This window comes from Dendrobates tinctorius, unplaced genomic scaffold (genome assembly GCF_039654945.1).
Source record: "Dendrobates tinctorius isolate UK_male_01 unplaced genomic scaffold, ASM3965494v1 ptg000300l, whole genome shotgun sequence".
NCBI lineage: Eukaryota > Metazoa > Chordata > Amphibia > Anura > Dendrobatidae > Dendrobates > Dendrobates tinctorius.
This window is the reverse complement of record NW_027361967.1, coordinates 623,658-645,309: the sequence shown is the minus strand read 5'-3', so window position 1 is coordinate 645,309 and position 21,652 is coordinate 623,658. Positions and strand designations below refer to the sequence as shown.

At 39.3% G+C, this 21,652-nt stretch overlaps 4 non-coding genes across 4 annotated transcripts; all 4 read right to left on the bottom strand.

Moving 5' to 3' along the window:
* Positions 1-271: 271 nt before the first annotated feature.
* Positions 272-354, bottom strand: TRNAL-CAG (transfer RNA leucine (anticodon CAG)). Its single transcript has one exon. It is a non-coding gene; the product is annotated as a tRNA-Leu (tRNA).
* Positions 355-1,349: 995 nt separating this feature from the next.
* TRNAF-GAA (transfer RNA phenylalanine (anticodon GAA)) lies at positions 1,350-1,422 on the bottom strand. The gene has a single exon. It is a non-coding gene; the product is annotated as a tRNA-Phe (tRNA).
* An 866-nt stretch (positions 1,423-2,288) lies between these two features.
* TRNAL-CAG (transfer RNA leucine (anticodon CAG)) lies at positions 2,289-2,371 on the bottom strand. The gene has a single exon. It is a non-coding gene; the product is annotated as a tRNA-Leu (tRNA).
* Positions 2,372-5,372: 3,001 nt separating this feature from the next.
* On the bottom strand, positions 5,373-5,445 carry TRNAF-GAA (transfer RNA phenylalanine (anticodon GAA)). Its single transcript has one exon. It is a non-coding gene; the product is annotated as a tRNA-Phe (tRNA).
* Positions 5,446-21,652: the final 16,207 nt, after the last annotated feature.

Genomic DNA, 21,652 nt, shown 5'->3' with positions numbered 1-21,652 from the left:
GTTGATTCCCTACCCTAATAGGGACAGAGAACACAAAGAGGTGAAATAGTCCCTCCTCATTGACTGTCCAAAGGATTTTTCTAGTGCCAAAAGAACAACAGACATATGCACAAAAAAACCTGTTTGATGTTCCTAGAGTTCTTTTTTGAGAGGACAAATTCAGATTCACTCCAAAGACTCTCAGGAAATTTTTCAAAACCACATTACTAAGTTTTGTTTGACCTCATCTAATTAATAAATGAAGATAAAGTTTCTTGAAATTAAATGTTGATGTCAGAAGTGGGATTTGAACCCACGCCTCCAGGGAAGACTGCGACCTGAACGCAGCGCCTTAGACCACTCAGCCATCCTGACTTCGATATGCAATTGGAACTTAACTCCTTCCATGCTAGTCAGCAGAAATGTTACCATCCCTTGTGATTAAAAACTTGTCACACCACCCCAAAAAAGTCAATAAATAACATTTTTTATATGCGTACTTTTCGTCTGCATTAATTTTAAAACCTCCATTTATTTTGTTTGGATATTAGAAATGTTAGATTTCTCACAAATGCGGTGATGCACCACATTTCTTCAGAAACTACTGTTTGGCCACACAGCAGGGCTTTGAAAGGAAGAGCCCTATTTGGGTTTTGCAATGCAGATTTTGCAGGAATACCTTGCAGATGAAATTTGCAGAGTACCAAAACAGCAGAAAACCTCCCAAAGTGACCACATTTTAGAAATTATTTTGCACAATGAGTTAATCAACACCTGCAATTACTATTGTCAGCCTATAGGTGTTTTCACTCTGAACCATCCAGCATTGCAAGTATGCCAGTTTAGTGCCCAGCTTTTGCTTGCAGAGACAAGCAACCCATACATTTTTAAGTGGGCTCTACTCACTGGAGCAATGTCAAATATGTAGATGCTTTGTCTCACCATTAAAGTAGAAACCTCCTATATTTCAAATTAAAGATGACGGACCTGTGTGGAGCTTGTGTTTTTTGCCTTTTTGACTTTGTCCACAGCATATTTTTTAAGGACATTTGTCTCAGTAATGCCTCAGTGTTTCAAAGTCAAACAAGCTGACTATAATCATTCAGCTAGTGTCTGATAAGTGCTGTCTGTTTCAGCTATCAGGTTACCTTTTAATCCTCTTACAGCTAAGTCAATCTGAAATAAAACAAAATAGAGGAAAAATTACTAAAAAACATTCATGTGTTCAAAAGGAAAAAGTTACCGTTTCTCAAATTTTTAACATTTTGTTTTCTGTAGATAGTTAAGATTTTTAGGCCTTTTGATCATGATCAGTCCATGTGCTTTGTTTAATATCTCCTTAAAATGTAAACGGTGAAGAAAAAGCATTTTGCCGAAACCCGGGATTGGACCAGGGACCTTTAGATCTTCAGTCTAACGCTCTCCCAACTGAGCTATTTCGGCCATATCTATACATTTTCTGGGGGGTTTGACACTCTGCAAATGTCAAGTGTCACACCTGGAGGGATATATTATAATTTTTCATTTGACTGTTTTTTGAAGCATGATTTCTATTTGAAACGCCTTCCATTTTGCTGTACATATTTAATAACATTCATTAACTATTTGTGAATGAGTAGAAAAAGACAGCAATTTTGCCATTGAATTTTTACATTTTCAGTTTGTCTCCATGCACCAGTATAATTCTGACCCTGTGCTTCTAGAATAGGTCATGGTCGCACATAAAACACAATTTGCATGCATAATGTTACATCAAGTTTTATTTTTTATGAGATGCAAACAATTGGAGCAAAAAAGAGACAAAAATTTAGAGAAAATATTTTATTGATTGTTAAAAGTGAGACCATTTGTCCCAAAATGTGCTGAAACATGTCAGAAGGACATGGGCATTTCACATTTTTTAAACTATGATTACCTACTTGTTAAGTTTTTGTTAATTAAGTATCGTTATGGTCTATTGATGTATGAGGTGAAAACTATGAAAGTAGACTTACCAGCAAATCCGTTTCTAGATATATTTCATGACAGCACTTTAGAAGGTTGATTCCCTACCCTAATAGGGACAGAGAACACAAAGAGGTGAAATAGTCCCTCCTCATTGACTGTCCAAAGGATTTTTCTAGTGCCAAAAGAACAACAGACATATGCACAAAAAACCTGTTTGATGTTCCTAGAGTTCTTTTTTGAGAGGACAAATTCAGATTCACTCCAAAGACTCTCAGGAAATTTTTCAAAACCACATTACTAAGTTTTGTTTGACCTCATCTAATCAATAAATTAAGATAAAGTTTCTTGAAATTAAATGTTGATGTCAGAAGTGGGATTTGAACCCACGCCTCCAGGGAAGACTGCGAACTGAACGCAGCGCCTTAGACCGCTCGGCCATCCTGACTTCGATATGCAATTGGAACTTAACTCCTTCCATGCTAGTCAGCAGAAATGTTACCATCCCTTGTGATTAAAAACTTGTCACACCACCCCAAAAAAGTCAATAAATAACATTTTTTATATGCGTACTTTTCGTCTGCATTAATTTTTAAACCTCCATTTATTTTGTTTGGATATTAGAAATGTTAGATTTCTCACAAATGCGGTGATGCACCACATTTCTTCAGAAACTACTGTTTGGCCACACAGCAGGGCTTTGAAAGGAAGAGCCCTATTTGGGTTTTGCAATGCAGATTTTGCAGGAATACCTTGCAGATGAAATTTGCAGAGTACCAAAACAGCAGAAAACCTCCCAAAGTGACCACATTTTAGAAATTATTTTGCACAATGAGTTAATCAACACCTGCAATTACTATTGTCAGCCTATAGGTGTTTTCACTCTGAACCATCCAGCATTGCAAGTATGCCAGTTTAGTGCCCAGCTTTTGCTTGCAGAGACAAGCAACCCATACATTTTTAAGTGGGCTCTACTCACTGGAGCAATGTCAAATATGTAGATGCTTTGTCTCACCATTAAAGTAGAAACCTCCTATATTTCAAATTAAAGATGATGGACCTGTGTGGAGCTTGTGTTTTTTGCCTTTTTGACTTTGTCCACAGCATATTTTTTAAGGACATTTGTCTCAGTAATGCCTCAGTGTTTCAAAGTCAAACAAGCTGACTATAATCATTCAGCTAGTGTCTGATAAGTGCTGTCTTTTTCAGCTATCAGGTTACCTTTTAATCCTCTTACAGCTAAGTCAATCTGAAATAAAACAAAATAGAGGAAAAATTACTAAAAAACATTCATGTGTTCAAAAGGAAAAAGTTACCGTTTCTCAAATTTTTAACATTTTGTTTTCTGTAGATAGTTAAGATTTTTAGGCCTTTTGATCATGATCAGTCCATGTGCTTTGTTTAATAACTCCTTAAAATGTAAACGGTGAAGAAAAAGCATTTTGCCGAAACCCGGGACCTTTAGATCTTCAGTCTAACGCTCTCCCAACTGAGCTATTTCGGCCATATCTATACATTTTCTGGGGGGTTTGACACTCTGCAAATGTCAAGTGTCACACCTGGAGGGATATATTATAATTTTTCATTTGACTGTTTTTTGAAGCATGATTTCTATTTGAAACGCCTTCCATTTTGCTGTACATATTTAATAACATTCATTAACTATTTGTGAATGAGTAGAAAAAGACAGCAATTTTGCCATTGAATTTTTACATTTTCAGTTTGTCTCCATGCACCAGTATAATTCTGACCCTGTGCTTCTAGAATAGGTCATGGTCGCACATAAAACACAATTTGCATGCATAATGTTACATCAAGTTTTATTTTTTATGAGATGCAAACAATTGGAGCAAAAAAGAGACAAAAATTTAGAGAAAATATTTTATTGATTGTTAAAAGTGAGACCATTTGTCCCAAAATGTGCTGAAACATGTCAGAAGGACATGGGCATTTCACATTTTTTAAACTATGATTACCTACTTGTTAAGTTTTTGTTAATTAAGTATCGTTATGGTCTATTGATGTATGAGGTGAAAACTATGAAAGTAGACTTACCAGCAAATCCGTTTCTAGATATATTTCATGACAGCACTTTAGAAGGTTGATTCCCTACCCTAATAGGGACAGAGAACACAAAGAGGTGAAATAGTCCCTCCTCATTGACTGTCCAAAGGCTTTTTCTAGTGCCAAAAGAACAACAGACATATGCACAAAAAAACCTGTTTGATGTTCCTAGAGTTCTTTTTTGAGAGGACAAATTCAGATTCACTCCAAAGACTCTCAGGAAATTTTTCAAAACCACATTACTAAGTTTTGTTTGACCTCATCTAATCAATAAATGAAGATAAAGTTTCTTGAAATTAAATGTTGATGTCAGAAGTGGGATTTGAACCCACGCCTCCAGGGAAGACTGCGAACTGAACGCAGCGCCTTAGACCGCTCGGCCAACCTGACTTCGATATGCAATTGGAACTTAACTCCTTCCATGCTAGTCAGCAGAAATGTTACCATCCCTTGTGATTAAAAACTTGTCACACCACCCCAAAAAAGTCAATAAATAACATTTTTTATATGCGTACTTTTCGTCTGCATTAATTTTTAAACCTCCATTTATTTTGTTTGGATATTAGAAATGTTAGATTTCTCACAAATGCGGTGATGCACCACATTTCTTCAGAAACTACTGTTTGGCCACACAGCAGGGCTTTGAAAGGAAGAGCCCTATTTGGGTTTTGCAATGCAGATTTTGCAGGAATACCTTGCAGATGAAATTTGCAGAGTACCAAAACAGCAGAAAACCTCCCAAAGTGACCACATTTTAGAAATTATTTTGCACAATGAGTTAATCAACACCTGCAATTACTATTGTCAGCCTATAGGTGTTTTCACTCTGAACCATCCAGCATTGCAAGTACGCCAGTTTAGTGCCCAGCTTTTGCTTGCAGAGACAAGCAACCCATACATTTTTAAGTGGGCTCTACTCACTGGAGCAATGTCAAATATGTAGATGCTTTGTCTCACCATTAAAGTAGAAACCTCCTATATTTCAAATTAAAGATGACGGACCTGTGTGGAGCTTGTGTTTTTTGCCTTTTTGACTTTGTCCACAGCATATTTTTTAAGGACATTTGTCTCAGTAATGCCTCAGTGTTTCAAAGTCAAACAAGCTGACTATAATCATTCAGCTAGTGTCTGATAAGTGCTGTCTGTTTCAGCTATCAGGTTACCTTTTAATCCTCTTACAGCTAAGTCAATCTGAAATAAAACAAAACAGAGGAAAAATTACTAAAAAACATTCATGTGTTCAAAAGGAAAAAGTTACCGTTTCTCAAATTTTTAACATTTTGTTTTCTGTAGATAGTTAAGATTTTTAGGCCTTTTGATCATGATCAGTCCATGTGCTTTGTTTAATATCTCCTTAAAATGTAAACGGTGAAGAAAAAGCATTTTGCCGAAACCCGGGATTGGACCAGGGACCTTTAGATCTTCAGTCTAACGCTCTCCCAACTGAGCTATTTCGGCCATATCTATACATTTTCTGGGGGGTTTGACACTCTGCAAATGTCAAGTGTCACACCTGGAGGGATATATTATAATTTTTCATTTGACTGTTTTTGAAGCATGATTTCTATTTGAAACGCCTTCCATTTTGCTGTACATATTTAATAACATTCATTAACTATTTGTGAATGAGTAGAAAAAGACAGCAATTTTGCCATTGAATTTTTACATTTTCAGTTTGTCTCCATGCACCAGTATAATTCTGACCCTGTGCTTCTAGAATAGGTCATGGTCGCACATAAAACACAATTTGCATGCATAATGTTACATCAAGTTTTATTTTTTATGAGATGCAAACAATTGGAGCAAAAAAGAGACAAAAATTTAGAGAAAATATTTTATTGATTGTTAAAAGTGAGACCATTTGTCCCAAAATGTGCTGAAACATGTCAGAATGACATGGGCATTTCACATTTTTTAAACTATGATTACCTACTTGTTAAGTTTTTGTTTATTAAGTATCGTTATGGTCTATTGATGTATGAGGTGAAAACTATGAAAGTAGACTTACCAGCAAATCCGTTTCTAGATATATTTCATGACAGCACTGTAGAAGGTTGATTCCCTACCCTAATAGGGACAGAGAACACAAAGAGGTGAAATAGTCCCTCCTCATTGACTGTCCAAAGGATTTTTCTAGTGCCAAAAGAACAACAGACATATGCACAAAAAATCTGTTTGATGTTCCTAGAGTTCTTTTTTGAGAGGACAAATTCAGATTCACTCCAAAGACTCTCAGGAAATTTTTCAAAACCACATTACTAAGTTTTGTTTGACCTCATCTAATCAATAAATGAAGATAAAGTTTCTTGAAATTAAATGTCAGAAGTGGGATTTGAACCCACGCCTCGAGGGGAGACTGCGACCTGAACGCAGCACCTTAGACCGCTCGGTATTAGACCGCTCGCCTTAGACCGCTTGCCTTAGACCGCTTCGATATGCAATTGGAACTTTACTCCTTCCATGCTAGTCAGCAGAAATGTTACCATTCCTTGTGATTAAAAACTTGTCACACCACCCCAAAAAAGTCAATAAATAACATTTTTTATATGCGTACTTTTCGTCTGCATTAATTTTTAAACCTCCATTTATTTTGTTTGGATATTAGAAATGTTAGATTTCTCACAAATGCGGTGATGCACCACATTTCTTCAGAAACTACTGTTTGGCCACACAGCAGGGCTTTGAAAGGAAGAGCCCTATTTGGGTTTTGCAATGCAGATTTTGCAGGAATACCTTGCAGATGAAATTTGCAGAGTACCAAAACAGCAGAAAACCTCCCAAAGTGACCACATTTTAGAAATTATTTTGCACAATGAGTTAATCAACACCTGCAATTACTATTGTCAGCCTATAGGTGTTTTCACTCTGAACCATCCAGCATTGCAAGTGATGATTCTGTCACACTAAGGTGCGACCCGTCTTAATTGTCTGTGGCCGAATTGTAGCTTTGGCACAAGGTATACGTATACTCGAGGAAAGAATACACAAGACAAGAGGGTATCGTGTCAGTATGATTCTTCTCTGTCTTTAATCAAACGTGTACAGCTTTTATAACAGAATTTGAGCTACATCATCAGTTACATCATGGACATATTTCCAGTTACTATTTGCTTTTCTCAGGTCGCTACACAATCATTATGTACACTTCTGGGTTACCGTTTACTGCTCCCACATTGCTAAACAATACTTATATACACAAGTATTGTTTTCTAGCTTGGCTTACCCTGGTCCACCCAGTTTATTCAATATTTGGTGAAGCTTAGGTGAATGATACCATACAGAAACAACTCTAAGAAAATATAAGAAAATATAAGAAAATCAGAAGTATCTTAAAGCAACATGATCCCAATATCCAGCAAAGCGTCCATATAGTGATACAGTTTTGATTCTTGTATATATTCATGTGCCATATATTCTTCCCTTAACAGTCCCTCCTTTGGAGATATGCAAAATCAAAATCCTAATCTCGTCGAACCTATCGATCTGTCCTCCCAGCCTACCTATCTCAACATTGCTGGAACCTAACTAACTAATCTTCACCGTATATACGAGACGACCCATCTCTAGTAGATGGACCCCCTCCTAACGGACTTTGCACAGGAGGAAGTCAGATCCTGGACTTTCCCTCATTGGCTTGCTTCAAGCAGGCATATTCCGGAGGTGGTGCTTGCATGTTTTCATTGGGACATCTTTCATACAGGGGATCTTCAAAATCGGCATGCATGGTCATCACTGTGGTTTCCATAGTTTTCATCATCATTTTCTTAAGGCATGGCACTATGCAGCATAGAATTAAAGAAAATATGATCAAAGGACATAAAATAACTTTTGCAAACTTAATGGGTCAATAATTGCCTTCATGGCATCCCCAGTGTATTTTATAAACCGTTGTTGATTATTGTATAAATAGTTTATCCGCTTTGCATTCTTATTTGCGGGGATGGTGGGTTTAAACACAACTATTGTCTCGTTCTCGACTTTGAATTTGTCAGGTGCTCCCTGTGTGCCCCCACTGGTATCTATGCTTCTTAGCCAAAATTTACCTTTTGTGTCACCATTTTCCCTCCCAAGTTTAGTACTTGAGCCTAGTACATATAACCCTTGCTCATACTCTGAAGGGTTGTCAATAGTAAGGTACAGAACTATGCATCCCTCCTTGGGGCAGTGAGTGGCAGTGACAGGGAGTATTGAATCTGGAAGGCCACTCTGACCCTTAAAATGGGCTTTGGACAGGGTCATGCGACTTAATAGGCTTATTCCCCATTTGTCCCTTCGCTGTAGGGCCTGGGCTGGTTGATGTCTCCAGTCACTTTCACCAGTGTGCCACCCAACAAGAGACTAATCCTCCCAGTTTGAACCTTCCCCTATTTCAGCAGTAGTGACACAGATGAATTGTGTATTAAACCTGATATGAAACTGTGCCATGGGGCCTGGACATTCTTATTGTGAGACAGTAGTCAAATTGATATGTTACTCTTGGGGTGGAGACATTATACCAGAAAGTCAGTATGCCCTTCTCATGAGTGACTACCCCTTGGTGATTGACTACCCCTTGAGCTAGGAGAAGGATAAGTGCCAGATGGATGAAGAGTGGCAGCCGCTACTGGACTCTGGATCCGGCATCTCCTTGCAGTGGGAAGCGAGGACCCATGGACTGCTGCGATAGTTGACAGGACTTGGAACAGGCTGTCATCTCTAGGTTCAAGGGTACGTCTGTTGAACCTCTTGGTGATGAGGACTCAGTCACCGGGCAGGATCTGGTGGGCTCCTATGTCCTCAGGATCTGGGATGGATGAAAAGACTCGAAAATGCATTTTAGTCACATGTTTTTAAACTTAGTCTACATATAGGCAATTATACTTGTGCGTGTATGTGACCCAAGGGAAAGACTAAACTCTTATGCTATGACCCCTGTTTCCTGTATAGCATCAAGTATGTAAAGTTTTGTTCGAGGCCTTAAATTTTCCTTGTTCATCCTTAGGTGTATTTCATCCTGTATAACTTCATCTTAGGTCCATTTCTTCTTTTCTTCCTTGGATACTTGTTTCTGGAGTGTTATTCCTTTTCCTCTGTTTCCGTGTCAACCGGTATTACTGCTGCTTCTTTTGCTGTTACTTCAGCTAGCCTGTTGCCCACTGCTTCCCTTGAAGTGTCTCCAGTGTGTGTGCTTTTACTTTTACCACCGCAACTCTTCCTGGCATCAACAAGGACTCCATTAATTCTTGCATGGCTTTGTGGTGTCTGACCGGCGTTCCGTTAGCCGTGATGAAGTCTCTTTCTCTCCAGATTGATCTTGATAGCTTCATGTTGAGTGGACCTCTCGTATGCTTCTGTCAAGGCCTGCAGTCCTTTTGGATATAGGCAGTGGTTTTGCTGGCAGCAAGTTACTTCTGTGGCTACTGCTATACCAGTGTGCGAACGGCCTTCTTGGTCTGCATACCTTGGTCTATCCACAATGAGCATCAGGTCAGGATCTTCCAGGTGTTCTCTTGCCTCATGACAGCAAGACAATCGCGTTCAGCCATTTCAGAGTCGACTACCTCTTCCACTAATGTGTCAGAGATGTGGTTTTCATCCTCCATCTTCCTCCCCCCTTTGGCAGAGGTAGAAGAGTAGCTGAATTATGGACAGCACATCTGGAGATGGTGACGTCCGGGAGCAGAGTAGGGCATTGCAGACAGGTGCTTTGGGCCAGGATCTTCAACTGGTGACCCATAAAAATATCAGAAGCTTTGTCCAGCACAGGTGGGTTGCAAACACGGTTCTCATGCAAGTTGGGACTCCACGAGCCACTTGGTCAAGTCTTGGAGAGTAGAAGCCAGGAGGGCATTGTCTTCCTCCGTGAAGCTGTGTTAGGACTCCATTTACATGGTCAGGCTTCTTCATGACAAACAGACAAAACAGTTCGGTATAGCCTGGCAGTCCTAGAGCTGTGAAAATGTGATTGCAATTTAGTATATAAAACACACTGATTACCTTCTTGGAAAGTCTTGAAATAATTATAAAAAGGTTGCATGTGTAGAAGAGCAGTATTGGCTTGGCTGTCTTCAGTCAGGGGAAGAGGTCATCCATATATATTGTAAAACGAAGTGGCTGTGGGATGTATCCTCTTCCAGGGCTCCAGGACCGTGGTCATGGCTCGGGTGAACATAGAGAGGCTATACTGTGCCCCTTGAGGCATCATAATCCAAATATATTGCTGGCCCTCATGTGAAAACAAACAGGTACTGGCTTGCAGCATGTAGAAATAAACTGAAGAAAGCATTGGCCAGGTCAATCACCGTAAACCATAGAAAAATAAATAGAATTGATAAAAAAAAACATAGTGTGTGGATTTGGTACCATAGATGTGTTCAGTACTATAACTTCATTGACAGCACATAAGTCATGTATTATCCATAACTTCATAGAAATAATTGCAAATTATGAAATGGAGGGTGAAATAGGATGAATATTGCAATTTCCTTGGCAGCAGGGCTACTGGCTTCGGCCCCACCTTTACAAACTGGATTTTCAGCCTGCCAATATTGAGTCTGGGATCAGTGCCATTAGTTCAACGCCCACATGATCTACAGATGTGTCCTGTAAAAAAAAAAAAAAAAAAAAAAGACTACATACTTCTTCAGCAAGTAGATCAATGTCCCTGATCAATCTTCTGATTGCATCGGGACCCACCAGGAATTTGAGAGGAGTATCCTCAACCTCTGTCTGGGTGAGAGATGTTGTTTCTCTACTGTATTTTTGTGGGGGGGGCGAGCTGTTTACTAGGGTATCTGTCTCCTGGCATTTCCAGGAGTCCTTGCATGTAGTAGATTGTGTATAAAAGTATGAGCTTTGAGGCTTAAAAGATGATGATGATAATTATGTCCCCTCACCATATAACGATAAATACTGTAGATTATCAGTCTGAGCTATTTATTTCCTGTCTCCTCCGGTTCTGTTTACTTATATACCTCCATGTCATATTCATCTTTTTCTTCATTATTCTTTTCATAAATTACATTAATTAATAAAACTATAATGGATGCTGGACAGGATGTAGCACAAGACGTGCCGTCTATATAAATAGTTGGAAAGAAGGTACGGCTCTTTGGGTTGGTCATCTGACAGTCAGAACAAGTCTCACGATATTCTGCATTCTGCGTTTGACAGCTGGCACACGTCCAGTCATCGGGAATGTATATAGATGTATAAATGAATGTAATGCAGATATTGCAACTGACATCTTCCTGTGTAAATATTTGTTTTGCACAAAATTCAGCAATCTTGTTATATTCCTCTCCTCATGCCTTTTTTCCTAACTTCCTCTGCCATCTTATAAAATGCTTCAGGGTCCTGTAACACCTCATAATACCTGAGGCTGGGACGCTGCTCTCCACTCATTAACACATTCTTCTATCCCTTCTTATCTAATGCTCCTCCCCTCGTGATCAGAGGGTTTCTTAACGTACATTTTCTTTCTCACTCCACTATGGGTCATATCTGTCTTATAGATATTGACTGACTGCTCCCACCCATTCTATCATCTGAATTCTGAGTATATCTGAAAAACATATGTATGTGGGCGTCTTGAAACAAATTCTCACGGGGTTATGAACAGTTGGATATGTGACTGTAAAAGCTGTATGTACTCCTTATGTCCGAGTAAAGGGGTCTTCAGTGAACATAGTGATGTCTAGCTATCTTGAACACAGTAATATAGGGAATTAACCAACAACTAACACCAGAGTATTTCACAAATCTTGTGTATCCAGAAACTGCGTAGTATTAAAATTTCTGTTTCCTCAAAACTTTCGCTCTAAAACCTTTCAAAGAAAACCATCTCATAGAGAAATGTAGTGACATTAGTAAAACAATAACTAAAAAGTAACAATAGACCTCGGATCTCACAGAGATATCTGTACAAATCAAGCAATTACCATTCAAGTAATTCTCTTTCTACCTGAACCAACTAACCTTATAATTATAGTATGCAGAACAAAACCAGTTTATCCAATTCTCTAATTTCACAACATATATATGTATACACACATAGAATGCATTCAAAAATTTTAACCACATGCTAGTACGCCTCCTGCAAATTATACACACTACAAAAGACAAAAGACAATGAATTTAAAACTGGTACTGACATCAAATACTGCGAATCCTTGACACCAAAACAATTCGCAATTTACCTATCCATATGCCAGCCTGATTTGTAGAGGTGAAAAATCTACACCTGGGCAAACCATACTTTTCAGGGAGAGAGCAATCACTCAGTCACATCAACACGGTAATTGAAATTACCCTTCCACCCATATAACTTATGAACCTATGCTGCAGCTAAAACACCATCATCTTAGCCAGATGATGTCCGGTGGGAAACCCGCAAGAAGTTACCAACCACTTAGAGGTTGGAAAATCACTGAGAGTAATCAAGCCCCTACTCCCACTTGCCCACTGGGAGAGACACAGTTCAGACTTCTGCGATCATCGGTCAAGCCGAGAGCAGGACCGGAACCAGAGTGACAGAGAATTTGCTCAGTACGTCTCCCTATCTATATTTTTTTCCTTTTCAGGCTGGCTGAGGTAACAATCACGTATGCAAACAACCAAAACAGCAAAGCAGAGAGGCAAAGCAGATAAGGCAGACAATTAAACTTTTAGATTACCGTAATTATAAATATGCTTGAAGGGTTACTGTGTGTATACTATAAAACAACTTATTACATTTTATATTTTATATCCTCCGGACTGAATACAGATAATGTAGCGTGATTATTAAACACTTTGCATTCAGGAAATGCAGCTGAAATAGCAGTCTAACCAGTATGGCAGTATATTCAATATGAGAGCTGCGGACAGGCGTGTCACAACAATGCATCAATACTTCAAACATAAAAAAAAACTATTATGAATGTATTCCTTATCCCTTTCACTGTTCTTTTGTTACCAAGGCAACTAGGGCTGGGCTTTTTGTCACTTTAGGTATAGTAAATAGTGGTAATCACTTCTAGATAGGTGGTTGATATTTCAGCAGAGGGGGAAAAATTAGTAATCACCTCTTTCCTTAAAAATGTATATACCGTGTCATTCACGTCACCGGGCCCAGTTTATACCGTGGGCGTATGGCCGGACGTGAGCACCTATATGTATATATCTGATATATATATATAACTTCTTCGACCGTCTAAGGTCGGAACCAGGGTGATAACTCAGTGGAAACAGCCCCTTTGCACTCTGCTCTGTATGCTTCTAGTAGCCCTAGTGCAGTATGAAATAGTTTTTATCAGATACTAGATGGATTCTAGATACACCCTCCGAATTGGTTAGACCGGATAATACACACAGACAATTAAGGAATTATATACCTGACCGGGTCCGTAGGCTCAGGACTTTCAAACGTGGTCAGTTTAAGGGTTCAGAGAAGACAGCCAACTATCTCCTCCCAGCCGGACGTGAATACAGAAGGTTAGGTAAGATGATATATTTTCTCACCAGGTCTCGAGCTGCAGTCTCGTCCCGCTGGAAAGACGTCCGTCCTGGGGGGAGATTTTGTTGCGGCTGTGATCATCTGGTATCGTCCTTCGATATGCAATTGGAACTTAACTCCTTCCATGCTAGTCAGCAGAAATGTTACCATTCCTTGTGATTAAAAACTTTTCACACCACCCCAAAAAAGTCAATAAATAACATTTTTTATATGCGTACTTTTCGTCTGCATTAATTTTTAAACCTCCATTTATTTTGTTTGGATATTAGAAATGTTAGATTTCTCACAAATGCGGTGATGCACCACATTTCTTCAGAAACTACTGTTTGGCCACACAGCAGGGCTTTGAAAGGAAGAGCCCTATTTGGGTTTTGCAATGCAGATTTTGCAGGAATACCTTGCAGATGAAATTTGCAGAGTACCAAAACAGCAGAAAACCTCCCAAAGTGATCACATTTTAGAAATTATTTTGCACAATGAGTTAATCAACACCTGCAATTACTATTGTCAGCCTATAGGTGTTTTCACTCTGAACCATCCAGCATTGCAAGTATGCCAGTTTAGTGCCCAGCTTTTGCTTGCAGAGACAAGCAACCCATACATTTTTAAGTGGGCTCTACTCACTGGAGCAATGTCAAATATGTAGATGCTTTGTCTCACCATTAAAGTAGAAACCTCCTATACTTCAAATTAAAGATGACGGACCTGTGTTCAGCTTGTGTTTTTTGCCTTTTTGACTTTGTCCACAGCATATTTTTTAAGGACATTTGTCTCAGTAATGCCTCAGTGTTTCAAAGTCAAACAAGCTGACTATAATCATTCAGCTAGTGTCTGATAAGTGCTGTCTGTTTTAGCTATCAGGTTACCTTTTAATCCTCTTACAGCTAAGTCAATCTGAAATAAAACAAAATAGAGGAAAAATTACTAAAAAACATTCATGTGTTCAAAAGGAAAAAGTTACCGTTTCTCAAATTTTTAACATTTTGTTTTCTGTAGATAGTTAAGATTTTTAGGCCTTTTGATCATGATCAGTCCATGTGCTTTGTTTAATATCTCCTTAAAATGTAAACGGTGAAGAAAAAGCATTTTGCCGAAACCCGGGATTGGACCAGGGACCTTTAGATCTTCAGTCTAACGCTCTCCCAAATGAGCTATTTCGGCCATATCTATACATTTTCTGGGGGGTTTGACACTCTGCAAATGTCAAGTGTCACACCTGGAGGGATATATTATAATTTTTCATTTGACTGTTTTTTGAAGCATGATTTCTATTTGAAACGCCTTCCATTTTGCTGTACATATTTAATAACATTCATTAACTATTTGTGAATGAGTAGAAAAAGACAGCAATTTTGCCATTGAATTTTTACATTTTCAGTTTGTCTCCATGCACCAGTATAATTCTGACCCTGTGCTTCTAGAATAGGTCATGGTCGCACATAAAACACAATTTGCATGCATAATGTTACATTAAGTTTTATTTTTTATGAGATGCAAACAATTGGAGCAAAAAAGAGACAAAAATTTAGAGAAAATATTTTATTGATTGTTAAAAGTGAGACCATTTGTCCCAAAATGTGCTGAAACATGTCAGAATGACATGGGCATTTCACATTTTTTAAACTATGATTACCTACTTGTTAAGTTTTTGTTTATTAAGTATCGTTATGGTCTATTGATGTATGAGGTGAAAACTATGAAAGTAGACTTACCAGCAAATCCGTTTCTAGATATATTTCATGACAGCACTGTAGAAGGTTGATTCCCTACCCTAATAGGGACAGAGAACACAAAGAGGTGAAATAGTCCCTCCTCATTGACTGTCCAAAGGATTTTTCTAGTGCCAAAAGAACAACAGACATATGCACAAAAAATCTGTTTGATGTTCCTAGAGTTCTTTTTTGAGAGGACAAATTCAGATTCACTCCAAAGACTCTCAGGAAATTTTTCAAAACCACATTACTAAGTTTTGTTTGACCTCATCTAATCAATAAATGAAGATAAAGTTTCTTGAAATTAAATGTTGATGTCAGAAGTGGGATTTGAACCCACGCCTCCAGGGGAGACTGCGACCTGAACGCAGCGGCTTAGACCGCTCGGTATTAGACCGCTCGCCTTAGACCGCTTCAATATGCAATTGGAACTTAACTCCTTCCATGCTAGTCAGCAGAAATGTTACCATTCCTTGTGATTAAAAACTTTTCACACCACCCCAAAAAAGTCAATAAATAACATTTTTTATATGCGTACTTTTCGTCTGCATTAATTTTTAAACCTCCATTTATTTTGTTTGGATATTAGAAATGTTAGATTTCTCACAAATGCGGTGATGCACCACATTTCTTCAGAAACTACTGTTTGGCCACACAGCAGGGCTTTGAAAGGAAGAGCCCTATTTGGGTTTTGCAATGCAGATTTTGCAGGAATACCTTGCAGATGAAATTTGCAGAGTACCAAAACAGCAGAAAACCTCCCAAAGTGACCACATTTTAGAAATTATTTTGCACAATGAGTTAATCAACACCTGCAATTACTATTGTCAGCCTATAGGTGTTTTCACTCTGAACCATCCAGCATTGCAAGTGATGATTCTGTCACACTAAGGTGCGACCCGTCTTAATTGTCTGTGGCCGAATTGTAGCTTTGGCACAAGGTATACGTATACTCGAGGAAAGAATACACAAGACAAGAGGGTATCGTGTCAGTATGATTCTTCTCTGTCTTTAATCAAACGTGTACAGCTTTTATAACAGAATTTGAGCTACATCATCAGTTACATCATGGACATATTTCCAGTTACTATTTGCTTTTCTCAGGTCGCTACACAATCATTATGTACACTTCTGGGTTACCGTTTACTGCTCCCACATTGCTAAACAATACTTATATACACAAGTATTGTTTTCTAGCTTGGCTTACCCTGGTCCACCCAGTTTATTCAATATTTGGTGAAGCTTAGGTGAATGATACCATACAGAAACAACTCTAAGAAAATATAAGAAAATATAAGAAAATCAGAAGTATCTTAAAGCAACATGATCCCAATATCCAGCAAAGCGTCCATATAGTGATACAGTTTTGATTCTTGTATATATTCATGTGCCATATATTCTTCCCTTAACAGTCCCTCCTTTGGAGATATGCAAAATCAAAATCCTAATCTCGTCGAACCTATCGATCTGTCCTCCCAGCCTACCTATCTCAACATTGCTGGAACCTAACTAATCTTCACCGTATATACGAGACGACCCATCTCTAGTAGATGGACCCCCTCCTAACGGACTTTGCACAGGAGGAAGTCAGATCCTGGACTTTCCCTCATTGGCTTGCTTCAAGCAGGCATATTCCGGAGGTGGTGCTTGCATGTTTTCATTGGGACATCTTTCATACAGGGGATCTTCAAAATCGGCATGCATGGTCATCACTGTGGTTTCCATAGTTTTCATCATCATTTTCTTAAGGCATGGCACTATGCAGCATAGAATTAAAGAAAATATGATCAAAGGACATAAAATAACTTTTGCAAACTTAATGGGTCAATAATTGCCTTCATGGCATCCCCAGTGTATTTTATAAACCGTTGTTGATTATTGTATAAATAGTTTATCCGCTTTGCATTCTTATTTGCGGGGATGGTGGGTTTAAACACAACTATTGTCTCGTTCTCGACTTTGAATTTGTCAGGTGCTCCCTGTGTGCCCCCACTGGTATCTATGCTTCTTAGCCAAAATTTACCTTTTGTGTCACCATTTTCCCTCCCAAGTTTAGTACTTGAGCCTAGTACATATAACCCTTGCTCATACTCTGAAGGGTTGTCAATAGTAAGGTACAGAACTATGCATCCCTCCTTGGGGCAGTGAGTGGCAGTGACAGGGAGTATTGAATCTGGAAGGCCACTCTGACCCTTAAAATGGGCTTTGGACAGGGTCATGCGACTTAATAGGCTTATTCCCCATTTGTCCCTTCGCTGTAGGGCCTGGGCTGGTTGATGTCTCCAGTCACTTTCACCAGTGTGCCACCCAACAAGAGACTAATCCTCCCAGTTTGAACCTTCCCCTATTTCAGCAGTAGTGACACAGATGAATTGTGTATTAAACCTGATATGAAACTGTGCCATGGGGCCTGGACATTCTTATTGTGAGACAGTAGTCAAATTGATATGTTACTCTTGGGGTGGAGACATTATACCAGAAAGTCAGTATGCCCTTCTCATGAGTGACTACCCCTTGGTGATTGACTACCCCTTGAGCTAGGAGAAGGATAAGTGCCAGATGGATGAAGAGTGGCAGCCGCTACTGGACTCTGGATCCGGCATCTCCTTGCAGTGGGAAGCGAGGACCCATGGACTGCTGCGATAGTTGACAGGACTTGGAACAGGCTGTCATCTCTAGGTTCAAGGGTACGTCTGTTGAACCTCTTGGTGATGAGGACTCAGTCACCGGGCAGGATCTGGTGGGCTCCTATGTCCTCAGGATCTGGGATGGATGAAAAGACTCGAAAATGCATTTTAGTCACATGTTTTTAAACTTAGTCTACATATAGGCAATTATACTTGTGCGTGTATGTGACCCAAGGGAAAGACTAAACTCTTATGCTATGACCCCTGTTTCCTGTATAGCATCAAGTATGTAAAGTTTTGTTCGAGGCCTTAAATTTTCCTTGTTCATCCTTAGGTGTATTTCATCCTGTATAACTTCATCTTAGGTCCATTTCTTCTTTTCTTCCTTGGATACTTGTTTCTGGAGTGTTATTCCTTTTCCTCTGTTTCCGTGTCAACCGGTATTACTGCTGCTTCTTTTGCTGTTACTTCAGCTAGCCTGTTGCCCACTGCTTCCCTTGAAGTGTCTCCAGTGTGTGTGCTTTTACTTTTACCACCGCAACTCTTCCTGGCATCAACAAGGACTCCATTAATTCTTGCATGGCTTTGTGGTGTCTGACCGGCGTTCCGTTAGCCGTGATGAAGTCTCTTTCTCTCCAGATTGATCTTGATAGCTTCATGTTGAGTGGACCTCTCGTATGCTTCTGTCAAGGCCTGCAGTCCTTTTGGATATAGGCAGTGGTTTTGCTGGCAGCAAGTTACTTCTGTGGCTACTGCTATACCAGTGTGCGAACGGCCTTCTTGGTCTGCATACCTTGGTCTATCCACAATGAGCATCAGGTCAGGATCTTCCAGGTGTTCTCTTGCCTCATGACAGCAAGACAATCGCGTTCAGCCATTTCAGAGTCGACTACCTCTTCCACTAATGTGTCAGAGATGTGGTTTTCATCCTCCATCTTCCTCCCCCCTTTGGCAGAGGTAGAAGAGTAGCTGAATTATGGACAGCACATCTGGAGATGGTGACGTCCGGGAGCAGAGTAGGGCATTGCAGACAGGTGCTTTGGGCCAGGATCTTCAACTGGTGACCCATAAAAATATCAGAAGCTTTGTCCAGCACAGGTGGGTTGCAAACACGGTTCTCATGCAAGTTGGGACTCCACGAGCCACTTGGTCAAGTCTTGGAGAGTAGAAGCCAGGAGGGCATTGTCTTCCTCCGTGAAGCTGTGTTAGGACTCCATTTACATGGTCAGGCTTCTTCATGACAAACAGACAAAACAGTTCGGTATAGCCTGGCAGTCCTAGAGCTGTGAAAATGTGATTGCAATTTAGTATATAAAACACACTGATTACCTTCTTGGAAAGTCTTGAAATAATTATAAAAAGGTTGCATGTGTAGAAGAGCAGTATTGGCTTGGCTGTCTTCAGTCAGGGGAAGAGGTCATCCATATATATTATAAAACGAAGTGGCTGTGGGATGTATCCTCTTCCAGGGCTCCAGGACCGTGGTCATGGCTCGGGTGAACATAGAGAGGCTATACTGTGCCCCTTGAGGCATCATAGTCGAAATATATTGCTGGCCCTCATGTGAAAACAAACAGGTACTGGCTTGCAGCATGTAGAAATAAACTGAAGAAAGCATTGGCCAGGTCAATCACCGTAAACCATAGAAAAATAAATAGAATTGATAAAAAAAAACATAGTGTGTGGATTTGGTACCATAGATGTGTTCAGTACTATAACTTCATTGACAGCACATAAGTCATGTATTATCCATAACTTCATAGAAATAATTGCAAATTATGAAATGGAGGGTGAAATAGGATGAATATTGCAATTTCCTTGGCAGCAGGGCTACTGGCTTCGGCCCCACCTTTACAAACTGGATTTTCAGCCTGCCAATATTGAGTCTGGGATCAGTGCCATTAGTTCAACGCCCACATGATCTACAGATGTGTCCTGTAAAAAAAAAAAAAAAAAAAAAAGACTACATACTTCTTCAGCAAGTAGATCAATGTCCCTGATCAATCTTCTGATTGCATCGGGACCCACCAGGAATTTGAGAGGAGTATCCTCAACCTCTGTCTGGGTGAGAGATGTTGTTTCTCTACTGTATTTTTGTGGGGGGGGGCGAGCTGTTTACTAGGGTATCTGTCTCCTGGCATTTCCAGGAGTCCTTGCATGTAGTAGATTGTGTATAAAAGTATGAGCTTTGAGGCTTAAAAGATGATGATGATAATTATGTCCCCTCACCATATAACGATAAATACTGTAGATTATCAGTCTGAGCTATTTATTTCCTGTCTCCTCCGGTTCTGTTTACTTATATACCTCCATGTCATATTCATCTTTTTCTTCATTATTCTTTTCATAAATTACATTAATTAATAAAACTATAATGGATGCTGGACAGGATGTAGCACAAGACGTGCCGTCTATATAAATAGTTGGAAAGAAGGTACGGCTCTTTGGGTTGGTCATCTGACAGTCAGAACAAGTCTCACGATATTCTGCATTCTGCGTTTGACAGCTGGCACACGTCCAGTCATCGGGAATGTATATAGATGTATAAATGAATGTAATGCAGATATTGCAACTGACATCTTCCTGTGTAAATATTTGTTTTGCACAAAATTCAGCAATCTTGTTATATTCCTCTCCTCATGCCTTTTTTCCTAACTTCCTCTGCCATCTTATAAAATGCTTCAGGGTCCTGTAACACCTCATAATACCTGAGGCTGGGACGCTGCTCTCCACTCATTAACACATTCTTCTATCCCTTCTTATCTAATGCTCCTCCCCTCGTGATCAGAGGGTTTCTTAACGTACATTTTCTTTCTCACTCCACTATGGGTCATATCTGTCTTATAGATATTGACTGACTGCTCCCACCCATTCTATCATCTGAATTCTGAGTATATCTGAAAAACATATGTATGTGGGCGTCTTGAAACAAATTCTCACGGGGTTATGAACAGTTGGATATGTGACTGTAAAAGCTGTATGTACTCCTTATGTCCGAGTAAAGGGGTCTTCAGTGAACATAGTGATGTCTAGCTATCTTGAACACAGTAATATAGGGAATTAACCAACAACTAACACCAGAGTATTTCACAAATCTTGTGTATCCAGAAACTGCGTAGTATAAAAATACCTTATAAATTGTTAAAATTTCTGTTTCCTCAAAACTTTCGCTCTAAAACCTTTCAAAGAAAACCATCTCATAGAGAAATGTAGTGACATTAGTAAAACAATAACTAAAAAGTAACAATAGACCTCGGATCTCACAGAGATATCTGTACAAATCAAGCAATTACCATTCAAGTAATTCTCTTTCTACCTGAACCAACTAACCTTATAATTATAGTATGCAGAACAAAACCAGTTTATCCAATTCTCTAATTTCACAACATATATATGTATACACACATAGAATGCATTCAAAAATTTTAACCACATGCTAGTACGCCTCCTGCAAATTATACACACTACAAAAGACAAAAGACAATGAATTTAAAACTGGTACTGACATCAAATACTGCGAATCCTTGACACCAAAACAATTCGCAATTTACCTATCCATATGCCAGCCTGATTTGTAGAGGTGAAAAATCTACACCTGGGCAAACCATACTTTTCAGGGAGAGAGCAATCACTCAGTCACATCAACACGGTAATTGAAATTACCCTTCCACCCATATAACTTATGAACCTATGCTGCAGCTAAAACACCATCATCTTAGCCAGATGATGTCCGGTGGGAAACCCGCAAGAAGTTACCAACCACTTAGAGGTTGGAAAATCACTGAGAGTAATCAAGCCCCTACTCCCACTTGCCCACTGGAAGAGACACAGTTCAGACTTCTGCGATCATC